Source organism: Gorilla gorilla, chromosome 6 (genome assembly GCF_029281585.2).
Source record: "Gorilla gorilla gorilla isolate KB3781 chromosome 6, NHGRI_mGorGor1-v2.1_pri, whole genome shotgun sequence".
Classification (NCBI taxonomy): domain Eukaryota; kingdom Metazoa; phylum Chordata; class Mammalia; order Primates; family Hominidae; genus Gorilla; species Gorilla gorilla.
This window is the reverse complement of record NC_073230.2, coordinates 110,786,823-110,799,650: the sequence shown is the minus strand read 5'-3', so window position 1 is coordinate 110,799,650 and position 12,828 is coordinate 110,786,823. Positions and strand designations below refer to the sequence as shown.

The 12,828-nt window shown below is 39.5% G+C and overlaps 1 protein-coding gene across 2 annotated transcripts in view; it reads left to right on the top strand.

Moving 5' to 3' along the window:
- Nucleotides 1-12,010, top strand: part of PHTF2 (putative homeodomain transcription factor 2) — a 183,985-nt gene extending 171,975 nt beyond the window's left edge. The window contains exon 19 of one of the 2 annotated variants that reach the window (XM_055392512.2): nt 11,091-12,010. The gene's annotated coding sequence lies outside the window, so the exon portion shown is untranslated. The remainder of the gene's footprint in view (nt 1-11,090) is intronic. The other variant, XM_055392514.2, reaches the window with a different exon arrangement.
- Nucleotides 12,011-12,828: the final 818 nt, after the last annotated feature.

Here is a 12,828-nt window from a genome sequence, read left to right as displayed (position 1 = left end):
TCAAGTGATTCTCTTGCCTCAGCCTCTTGAGTAGATGGGATTACAGGTGCCAGCCACCAGGCCCAGCTAATTTTTGTATTTTTAGTAGAGACGGGGTTTCACCATGTTGGCCAGGATGGTCTCGATCTCCTGACCTCATGATTTGCCCGCCTCGGCCTCCCAAAGTGCTGGGATTACAGGTGTGAGCCACTGCGCCCGGCTTGATAATTTAATCATTAGAAGAGAAAACTTTAAAAAAACGAAAAATCTACACCAGTGATTGTCAAAATGTGGTTCAGGGATCTCCGGGGGTTTTTCAAGACTCTTTCATGGGTCTGCAAGGTCAAAATCACATATAGGTAAAAGACCCATCAAAGTGTAGTATGAAACAATGGGTTTTAATGTAACAGAATGAAAAGTATATTGTATGGTTTTAGATTCTACTCAATGACTTAACCTACCACGTGTCAAGTTTTGGTATAGCATAAAAGAACATCCACAGTTATCGGAAGGGGCTAATAAAATATTTTTCTTTTCCAAGAACATATCTGTGTGAGGCTGGGTTTTCTTCATGTACTTTAAAATAACAGATCAAAACAAACTGAATAAGGAAGCACAATAAGAACATAGCTATCTTCTTTATTTGCTAATATCTTTATTGAAGCACAGTATAATAAACATAAACTGCACATATTTAAAGTGTACAATTTGGTAAATGTTGACATATATATGCAATAAAACCTCAACATCATCTCCATAGGTTTCCCTATGCCCCTTTGTATCCACTCGCTGCTGTACCTCTGGACATCCTCCCATATCCAGACAAATACTAATCTGCTTTCTGTCATAAGTTAGTTTAGAAGTTTATATATATTAAGTTGTATTCATGTTTGTCAGGATTTTTACATTCAGCTAGTTATTTTGGCATTCATCCACATTGTAGCATATATCAATATTCCATTCCTAGTATATTAGTGCACAATATTCCATTGTATTAATATATCAGGCCAGGAGGTGTGGCTCATGCCTGTATCCCAACACTTTAGAAGGCCAAGGCAGGAGGATTGCTTGAGGCCAGGAGTTCAAGATCACGCTGGGCAATATAGCAATACCCTGCTCTACAAAAAAATAAAATTAGATAGATGTGGCGGCATGCCCCTATAGTCCCAGCTACTTGGGAGGCTGAGGTAGGAGGATCTTTTGAATCCAGAAATCAGAGTTACAGTGAGCCATGATTGCACCATTGCACTCCAGCCTGGGTGAAACACATATATTTTGATATATATCACATTTGGTTTATTCATTCACCTTTTCATAAACATTTACGTTTCTCACTGGGGCTATTACAAATAAAGCTGTTATGAACATTCATATATAAGACTTTGTATAGACATAAGCTTTTATTTCTCTTGATAAATACTTAGCAGTAAAATGGCCATATAGTAAGTGTCTCTTTAATTTTTTGAGGAACTATTAAACTGTTTTCTAAAATGGTGATGCCATTTTACATTCCCAGCATCAGTGTATGAGGCCTCCAGTTGCTCCATATGTTCACTAGTGCTTGGTGTGGCCAACCTCTTTATTTTATTTTATTTTATTTTATTATTTTATTTTTGAGACAGGGTCTTGCTCTGTCACCCAGGCTGGAGTGCAGTGACATGATCGTGACTCACTGTGGCCTCGACTTCCCTGGCTCAAGCAATCCTCCTGCCTCAGCCTCCCAAGTAACTAGGACCACAGGTGCATGCCACTATACCTGGCTAATTTTTAAAACTGTTTTGTAGAGACCGTGTCTCACCTGCTTGCCCAGGCTGGTTTCAAACCCTGGGCTCAAGTGATCCTCCTGCCTTGGCCTCTCAAAGTGCAGGAATTACAGGCATGCACCATGGTTGAAAAAGTAACCCTTTCTCCACCAAATTGCCTTTGCTCTTTTGTCAAAAATTAGTTGTCCATGTGTGTGGGTCTGTTTCAGGATTCTCTCTTCTGTTGCTCTGTTTATCTTTATGTCAATGCTATACTTTATTGATTACCGTAGCTTTATAATAGTTCTTGAACTCAGGTAGTTAAAGTCCTCCAAGTTTGTTTTTTTTTCACAGTTGTTGCCTATTCCAAGTCTTTTGCATTTCTCTACAAATTTTGAAATCAACTTGTCAATTTCTACAACAAAAACCGTATTAGGATTCTGACTCTATAGATCAATTTGGGTAGAATTGATATCTGTACAATATTGAGTCATTCAATCTGTAAACACTATCTCTTAATTCATTTAGTTCTTCTTTAATTTCTTTCAGCAATGTTTTAATAGTTTTAATATACAGGCAGGTCTTGCACATTTTTTGTCAGATTTATCCTTACATATTTCATTTTTGGATGCTATTGTAAATGGCATGTTAAAAGTTTCGGTTTCCAATTTTCAAACATTTGTTGCTAGTACTTAAAAATACAATTGATTTCTGTTTATTAGTCATGTATTTGGCAACCTGGCTAAACTCACTTAATTATAAATGCTTTTCTGTTGTTGTAGATTCCACTGGATTTTCTACAGAGCAAACATGTTGTTTGTGATTAAAGATAGTTTTTCTTCTTCCTTTTCAACCTGTATGTCTTTTCTTTCTTTTTCTTTCTTTATTACACTGACTAGAACCTCCAGTACAATGTCACATAGAAGTGGTGAGAACAGCCACCTTGTTTCTGACATTAGAGGGAAAATATTCTTTTTCATCATTAAATATAACATTAGCTATAAGTTTTTTATGGATGGACTTTATCAGAATGAGGAAGTTGCTATCTATTTCTCATTCGCTGAGTATTTATCAAGAATTGATGTTGGATTTTATAAAAAAAAAGTTTGCATTTATTGAGATGGTTGTGTGGATTTTTTTTTTAGTTCATTAATATGGAGAATTACATTGTTTGAATCTTGAATGTTAAAACCAACCTTGCAGTCTTGGGATAAACCCCATTTGGTTGTGTATTATCCTTTTGTTTATATTGATGTATTCAATTTGTTAACATTTTGTCAAGAATTTTCATGTCTATGCTCATGACAAATATTAGATTGTAGTTTTCTTTTCCTATTATAACTCATCTAGTTTTGGCATGCTGGTTTCATAAAATGAGTTGGGAAGTTTTCCCACCTCTTCATTTTTTCTTGAGGGGACTTGTGTAGAATCATATTATTTCTTCCTTAAATGTTTGGCAGAATTCCCCAGTGAAACCATCTGGGCTTTGAGTCCTTGTAGGAAAGTTTTGTAGCTACAAATTCAATGTATTTAATGAAAGTGATTTTGGGGAGCTTGTGACTTTCAAGGAATTTCTCCTTGAGTAAGCTTTGGTGGTTTGAAAGACAAACCACCAAATTTTTAAAAATTTTATTGGCATTAATAATTGGCATAAAATTTTTTAAAATTTCCCTTATTATCTTTCTTCTTTAATTTTTTTTCAGAGGCAGGGCCTCACTCTGTTGCCCAGACTGGAATGCAGTGATGCTATCATAGCTCACCGCAGCCTCAAATTCCTGGGCTCAAGCCATCTTCTGAGTAGCTGGGACTACAGGTGCACAACACCATGCCTGGTTTATTTTTTACAGAGATGGGGTCTTGCTATGTTGCCCAGGCTGGTCTCAAACTCCTGGCCTCAAGTGATCCTCCCATTCAGACTCCCCAAATGGTGGGTTACAGTTGTGAGCCATCATGCCTAGCACACTGATTGTCTTTCTATTATCTGTGGAATCTATAGTGATGTCACCTCCCTCATACCCGATACTGGAAATTTATATATTCTCATTGCCCTGTTTAGTCTGGCTAGAGTTTTATAAATTTCATTGTAATTTTCCAAAAACCAGCTTTTGATTTTACTGATTTTTCTCTGTTGTTTTTTATTGTCTAATTCATTGATTAACATTCTCATATTTGATTCTACTCTTCTGCTTTTTCCCCTCAAGTTTTGTAAAGTGGCAGCTGAGGTCAGTGAGTTGAAACCTTTCTTCTTTCCTAATATAGGCATATAATGCTAAAAATATTTACCAAACACTGCTTTAGCTTCATCGCACAAATTTACATATATTTGTTTTTAATTTCATTTAATGCAAAATACTTTCTAATTTCCCTTTTATTATCTGACACATCAGTTATTTACAAATATGGTGTTTTTTTTTTTTTTTTTTTTTTTAGTTGGTGTCTTGCTCTGTCACCCAGGCTGGAGGTTGGAGTGTGGTGGCGTGATCTCAGCTCACTACAACATCTGCCTCCCGATTTCAAGTGATCCGCCTGCCTCAGCCTCCTGAGTAGCTGGGACTACAGATGCGCACCACCGCATCCGGCTAATTTTTGTATTTTTAGTGGAGACAGGGTTTCACCTTGTTATCCAGGCTGGTCTCAAACTCCTGACCTCAAGTGATCTGCCCGCCCTGGCCTCCCAAAGTGCTGGGATTACAGATGTGAGCTACTGCACCCGGCTTTAATTTCCAAGTGCTTTGGGATTTCCAAACATTTGAGATAATCTTTCTGTTGTTGACTTCTAGCTCAATTTCACTGTGGTCAGAGAACATGTTTTGCATGAGTCAAATCCTTTTAAATTTATTGAGAATTGTTTTATGTCCATGAATATGGCCTATCTTGGTAAATGATCCATGTACACTTAGAAAGAATGTATAAAATAATTTGGTGAAGTATAAAATAAATGTCAATCAGGTCAAGTTGGTTGACAGTGTTATTTAAGTTTTCTGTATACTTACTAATTATCTGTCTACTTTTCTCATCAATTGTTAAGGAAAGGATATTGAAATATCCAACTATATTTGTGAATGTGTCTATTTTTCTTTTTAGTTCTATAAATTTTTACTTTATTTATTTTGAGATCCTTATTAGGTACATATATGTTTAGTATTGTTATGAACTCTTGAGGAGTCGATGTCTTTTTCATTATGAAATGACCCTCTGTATCCCTGATAGTATTCTCTAGTCTGAAATCAGCTTTGTCTAATATTAATGTAGCCACTCCAGCTATCTTTTGATTAGTGTTATCATGGCATATATTATTCCACCCTTTCACTTTCAGTGAACTTGTGTCTTCATATTTAAAGTGTGATTTTTGTAGCCAGGATATAGTTTGGTCTTGTTTTTTAAATTCAGTCTCTCAATCTCTGCCGTTTAACTGAAACATTTAGATGATTTATATAAATGTGATTTTTTTTTTTTTTTTGAGGCAGAGTTTCACTCTGTTGCCCAGGCTGGAGTGCAATGGCCTGAACTCAGCTCACTGCAACAACCTCTGCCTCCTGGGCTCAAGTGATCCTCCCAGCTCAGCCTCCCAGTCACTGTGATTACAGGTGCTTACCACTACACTTAGCTAATTTTTATTTTTTTAGTAGAGACAGAGTTTCACCATATTGCCCAGGGTGATCTCAAACTCTTGGCCTCAAATGATCCACCTGCCACTACATCTGGCTAAAATGTGAATACTGATATGGTTGGGTTTGAAATGTGATTATTGACGTGACTGGATTTAATACATTGTTGGTATTTGTTTTGTATTTGTTTCATCAGTTATTTGTTCCCTTTTATCTCTTTTCTGTCTGCTTTTGGATTGAACATTTTTATAATTCCCTTTTATCATTTTTGTTGGCTTATTAGCTACAGCTTGGTTTTTTTTGTTTTGTTTTAGTGATTTCCTTACGATTTATATAATACACCTTAAACTTACCATAGTCTACTTTCAATTGATGTTATACCACTTCACATATAGTAAAATAATTTTATAATACACTTGCATTTCTAGCCTCTGAGCATTTGTGCTATTGTCATGCGTATTGCTTCCACATATGTTATAAATGCCACGGTGCACTGTAATTATCTTTACTTTAAATAATTTGTTATTGTTTCAAGATATTTAAATGATTAAAAAAAACTATATTGATTGACATAATTACCAGTCCGGACTGCTTCATCCATTTGTGTAGCTCTAGATTTCTAGCTATTGTTCTTTTGATTTTGCTTGAAGCACTTTCTTTAGTGTTTCTTTTAATGCAGATCTGCTGGTGACAAATTCTTTCAGCTTTTGTCTATCTGAAAAAGTCTTTTATTTTATTTTGCTCTTACTTTTGAAAGATTTTTTAATGAACTAAGACTTACAGTTTGGAGGCTGGGTGCAGTGGCTCACAGCTGTAATTCCAGCACTTGGGAGGCAGAGGTGGACGGATCACTTGAAGCCAGGAGTTCGAGACCTGCCTGGACAACTGGGCAACATGGCAAAACCCTGTCTCTACTGAAAATACAAAAATTGGGCCGGGCGCAGTGGCTCAAGCCTGTAATCCCAGCACTTTGGGAGGCCAAGGTGGGCGGATCATGAGGTCAGGAGATCGAGACCATCCTGGCTAACGCGGTGAAACCCCGTATCTACTAAAAATACAAAAAATTAGCCAGGCATGGTGGTGGCGGGCGCCTGTAGTCCCAGCTACTCGGGAGGCTGAGGCAGGAGAATGGCGTGAACCCGGGAGGCGGAGCTTGTAGTGAGCCGAGATCACGCCACTGCACTCCAGCCTGGGGGACAGAGCGAGACTCCATCTCAAAAAATAAAAAAATAAAAAAAATAAAAATACAAAAATTGGCCAGGTGTGGTGGCGCGCATGTGTAACCCCAGCTATTCAACAAGCTGAGGCATGAGAATCACTTGAACCTGGGAGACAGAGGTTGCAGTGAGCAGAGATCATGCCATTGCACTTCAGCCTGGATGACAGAGTAAGACTCTGTCTCAAAAAAAAAAAACAAAAAAAAACAAAAAAGAGACGTGGTTTGGTAGGGATTTTTTTTCAGTCCCATTTTTCTTTTACCTTGCACTGTTCATGACAAGAAATCCACTGTCAGTCTGGGTACCATGGCTCACGCCTATAATCCCAACACTTTGGGAGGCTGAGGCAGGAGGATTAATTGCTTGAGCCCAGGAGTTTGAGTCCAACCTGGGCAACACAGTTAGACTCTGTCTCTACAAAAGATTTAAAAAAAGATTAGCCAGGCATGGTGGAACACTCTTGTAGTCCCAGCTACTCAGGAAGCTCAGGTGGGAGGATCGCTTTAGCCTGGGAGGTCAAGGCTGCAGTAAGCTGTGACTGCACCACTGCACTCCAGCCTGGGTGACAGAGCAAGACCTGTTTCCAAAAAAAAAAAAAAAAAAAAAGTCCACTGTCATGCTTCTTTTTGTTCCTCTATGTATAATGTGGGGTTTTTTTCCCCTTGGTTACTTTTAAGGTTTTTTTTTTTCTTTAAAACTGGTTTTAAGCTATTTGAATATGAAGTAAGTTGGGGTAGTTTTTGTCACAGGTGTGACTGGCTGGGGCTGGCATCATGGATAGTAAAAGAATTTACCAAGACAGTAGCGGGTAAAGAAAGGCAGATTTATTAGAGAAAGTACAAAGATACATTGTAAGAATGCAATGGGCAGCACAGCAGAGAAGGGGCTGTCTACAAAGAGGTGGGGGCAGGAGGGAAGTTTTATAGGGTTGTGCTGAAGGGGCTACTTGCAGAGCGAGGTATTTGGAAATAGGATGCTGTGCCAACAGGTTGTTTGTGGTAAGCCATCTCTCAGAATAACTGTTCTCCCACACCTGGGGACCCTTCCTCATTGTTGCTTACTTATCTTATCAAGACTCCACAGTTTTCTTTATGTTTCCTGTGCTTGGGATTCATTGAGATTCGTAGATATATGAGTTTATAGTTTTTACCAAATTTGATTTTATTAAAATCTTGACCATCATTTATTTAAAATTTTTTTTCTGTCACTTACCTGCTTCAGGGACTCCAAAGGCATTTGTATTAGGCTACTCAAAGCTCTTCTGCATCTCACTCTGATGTTCTGTTTGCTTCTTTTCATTCTTTTTATCTCTGTGTGTTTCATTTTGTATGGCTTCGATGGTGATATCTTCAAGTTTACTAGTCTTTTCTTCTTCAGTGTCTAATTTGCTGCTCATCCCCAGTTAGTGTATTTCCATTGTAGTTTTCATCTCTAGAATTTCAAGTTCAGTCTTCTTTATAAAACTATGTCTCTACTTAACCTGCTCAATCTTTTAGCTTGTTCCTTGAATATATGGAATACAGTTAGAATAAACTGTTTTAGGCCGGGTGTGGTGGCTCACGCCTGTAATCCTAACACTTTGGGAGGCCGAGGAGGGTGGATCACCTGAGGTCAGGAGTTCGAGACAAGCCTGGCCAACATGGCAAAATCCCATCTCTACTAAAAATACAAAAATTAGCCGGGTGTGGTGGTGCATGCCTGTAATCCCAGCTACTCAGGAGGCTGAGGCAGGAGAGTTGCCTGAACCTGGGAGGTGGAGGTTGCAGTGAGCCGAGATCGCACTACTGCACTCCAGCCTGCAAGATGGGAGTGAGACTCCATCTCAAAAAAAAAAAAAAAAAAAAGAATAAACCATTTTAGTGTTCTTTTCTATAAATTCTATTATCTGTCATTTCTGGTTCAGTTTCAATTGACTGATTTTCCTCCTCATTTTATGTTATATTTTTCTGCTTTTTTGTATTGGTGATTATTTACTGGATTTCAGACACTGTGAGTTTTATTTTGTTAGGTGTTGTAGTTTTTTTTTTTTTTTTTTTAGACAGGGTCTCTCTCTGTTGCCCAGGCTGGAGTGCAGTGGCATGATCACAGCTCACTGCAGCCTCAAGCTACTGGGAGCAAGTCATCTTTCTGCCTCAGCCTTCCCACTAGCTGGGGCTACAGGAACATGCCACTATGTCTGGCTAGTTTTTAAAAAATTTTTTTAGTAGAAACGGGGGTCTTGCTATGTTGCCCAGGCTAGTCTTGAACTCTTGGCTCAAGCAGTCCTCCCACCTTGGCCTCCCAAAGTGCTGGGATTATATGTGTAAGTTCACTGCACCTGGCCCTGTGTGGGGTATTTTTGTATTCCTATAAATATCCTTAAACTTTGTTCTGGGAAATAATTAAATTACTTGGAAACAGTTTGATCTTTTGGGGTCTTGCTTGGTAAGCTTTTTAAAGCAGGACCAGAGGATGTTTAGGTTAGTTTTGTGTTAATTTTTTCTCCACAATTGAGGCACTCTCTTCTGAGTACTCTACCTGCTCTTCCATTATGAGGTTTTCCATTCTGGCTGGTGGAAATAGACACTATTTTCAACATTGTGTGCCCTTCCTAATCTTTTCAGGTTATTCTTTCATTAACTTTGGTTAGTTTATTTTCATGCATTCACTGACCAGTTCTCACCTGAATATTTGAGAGGTGTCCTCTAAGATCTTGGGAATTTTCTGTCTGTTGAGTGCTCTCCTTTTTTGGTATTCTTCACAGGTTCTCTATCCAATTTGACCCACCCCCACGCCCAGCTTTATCTCCTCAACTTGGGGAGACCACAGAGCTTTACTACGTTTCTCTCCTGGCACTGCTGCCTGGGAACTCTCTCAAGGCAATTGTACAGTTCATCTTGTTCTCCATCTCTCCAGAAATCACTATCCTTCATTTCCTAATGTCTTAAGAACTATTATTTCATATATTTTGCCCAGTTTCTTTTCTTTTCTTTTTCTTTTTTTTTTTTTTTTTGTTTTTTTTTTTTTTTGAGACAGAGAGTTTCACTGTGGTTGCCCAGGCTGGAGTGCAATGGCATGATCTCGGCTCACTGCAACCTCTGCCTTCTGGTTTCAAGTGATTCTCCTGTCTCAGCCTCCCAAGTAGCTGGGATTATAGGCGCTCGCCACCACACCCAGCTAATTTTTTTTTTTTTTTTTTTTTTTTTTTTTTTAGTAGAAGCTGGGTTTCACCATGTTGGCCAGGCTGGTCTCAAACTCCTGACCTTGTGATCCGCCCGCCTCGGCCTCTCAGTGCTAGGATTACAGGCGTGAGCCACCATGCCTGGCCCATTTTGTCCAGTTTCTTAGCTGTTTCAAGCAGGAGGGTAAATCCAGTTCCTGTTATTCTATCTTATTTTAAAGCCATCTTTTAGTAAGTTCGATGTTAAAGATACTTGCAAAGATTTAAAACAATTCTATTCTTTAAGTCATTTGTTTTGGAAAATATCATTATTTTCATAAAAATATTTCTGTTAACATGTTGGCTGGGCGCCGTGGCTCATGCCTATAATCCCAGCGCTTTGGGAGGCCAAGGCGGGCAGATCACCTGAGATCAGAAGTTCAAGACCAGCCTGGCCAACATGGTGAAACCCCGTCTCTACCAAAAATACAAAAAAATTAGCTGGGCGTGGTGGCAGGCACCTGTAGTCCCAGCTGCTTGGGAGGCTGAGGCAGGAGAATCACTTGAACCAGGAAGTGGAGGCTGTAGTGAGCTGAGATTGCGCTACTGCATTCCAGCCTGGGCGACAGAGTGAGAGAAAAAAAAAAATCTCAAAAAAAAATTTTTTGTTTCATGTAATTGGCTTATTGCTATCATCAAATAAACAAATAAATCTTTAAAACATTTTTAGGTTTAATTCTGAATATGGTAAATCTTGATAAAAATAACTATGTAAACAGAATGTCTTTGGGTTCCTCAACAATTTCTGACGATAAAGGACTCCTGAGAGCAAAATGTCCGAGAACAACTGATCTAAATGAACTGATGGGATTTCTGTTTGGATTGAAGGAAACTAAAATATTTTTCTTTAAAATACTGAGGATTGTTGAGCTGAACGAAGTTAAAATGCGGGAGGACACCCTGCCCTTCCTTCTACTTGCCTGATGATAGTACAGTGACTCACAAAGATGAAAGTCCTCCCCACCTCCTCTGCCCCTTTCCTGCCTAAAGACAGAGATGTAAATTCTCACTGGCTCGTCAGCCCAGAGACGGCACCACAGGGCCAGGGAAATCTGGGAGCAAACTATGCTACCTTCCCACAGTTTTCCCACCTTTGAGAGACTCTGCTTTGTCTTGTCACTCCTCTAAGAGTTACGGCTCTTTGTTGAAATACGATTTGAGGCCGAACTGCAAGCCATTGCCTTGAAAGATACCCCTGATCGGAGGTTCCTCCTGTGCGATGTGCACTGCAAGTTTTAAAGTAAAACTTGCTTTTCTCTTGTTAATCTATCTTTAGTAACATAAACTTTTTCTCAGCTGTAAACTTTTAAGGGTTGAGAAATTTATTGTATTTTCTCTCCTTTAGGATGCATGAACTGGGCAGTTGGGTAACCCAGGTGCTGGGGAAGACATGAGTATCAAAGATGAGAAGGCCCATAGGGAGAAGAAGGAAGAAGAACAGAGAAAAGCAAAAGTTAAGAAGCCATGTAGCCCCAGGAGACACAGAGCATAATACAGATTCCTAATTTTCCAATGGCTGTCTAGACATTTGGGTGACATTTGGGTGGCCCAGTTATACTTCCTGCCCTTGGGATCTTTGAGATAATCTTAAAAATAAATTCCGTATTTTTTCCTTAAAGAGAAAAAAAAATACAAAAGGGAGAAAGTAAAGCGCAGTGGTAGACTTGAAAAGAAGATATTAGTATTTGGAGAGTCCGGGATCATTTTGGCATCCAGAGATTCCAGCGCTCTGACAAAGACTGACACTGTTCATGCTGATCAGACAGGGATAGAAGATCACATGGCTGGGGTGTGGAAAAGGGCTCCCCAACCCTGTGATTCTGGGGTTATTTTTAGTACACTGGTTAATCCGTTGGCATTGTCTAATCTTGGCCAACACTCTCCGGGGTTTACTTTCTCCACATTTACAAAATGAGGGTCAGAAGACTTTGTAGGTCTTTGTCTCCAAGTGACAGAAACCTACATCAAATTAGCCTAAGCACAAAAGAGCATGTATTGACTCCTGTAACTGGAAATCAAGTTAGGCTAGTGCTGGCTCTGGCATAATTGGATCCAGGCGTTCAAATATTGCCATCATGACCTCACTCTAGTTTTTCTTTCCTCCTTCTTTTCTTTCCCATTCAGCCAAGTTTTCTCCATTCAACTGCAAAATAGCCCCCAGAAGCTCCAAGCTCTTATGTACCTTTGAGCTTATGATCCCAGAGATAGAGACAGATGCAGTGCCTCCCAGCATCCAGTTCCAATCCCATAAAGATGATTTTATTGGCTTTACTTGGTTGTACACTCATCCTTTGAACCAATGACCTTAGCCATGGCTATGGAGTGCCAAGATGGGCCAGACTGGGTCATGTGCCCACTCCTTAGGCAGGGGATGGAAGAGGAATTGGAATTGGTGGTCCTGCCAGAACCACATGGAATGAGCAGGAAGTGGGGGGCAATTTAGAAAACAGAGGGGTGCTGGACAATGGTAACCTGCACCCTTGAGGTGTGAACTGAAGCAAACTGTGTCTGTATCAAAGATTTTTAAAAGAAACACAACCATGTGGCCGCAATATCATTGTTGGGAGTTTGACATTTTCTTCTGAGTTCCCCCAATCTCTTCTTAGGAACAGTTTAATCTTTTTCTGTTGATTTTCAGGTATTTCATCTGCTTGGGTAAGATTTCATTTTTTGCTCCAAGGCCTTTTACCAACTGTTATGTCAAGAATAGAGTCAGCGGTACCTACAGCATTTGCAGGCAGTGACTCCAGTCCCTGCCAACACATTCATGCTTCCTTTCCAGTCTAAGTGTTTTCTACCCAAAGAAAAGTTTTTCTTTAATTCTGATGTATAACAGAGATGTAGAGTCAGAGTCAACATAAAAAGACAACAAGTCAATAAAAAAGCGAAGAGGAAGGCTGAGCGCAGTGGCTCATGCCTGTAAACCCAGCACTTTGGGAGGCTGAGGCGGGCCGATCACTAGAGGCCGGGAGTTCAACACCAGCCTGGCCAAGATGGTGAAACCCCATCTCTACTAAAAATACAAAAATTAGCAGGGTGTGGTGGCGCACGCCTGTAATCCCAGCTATTCGGGAAGCTAAGGC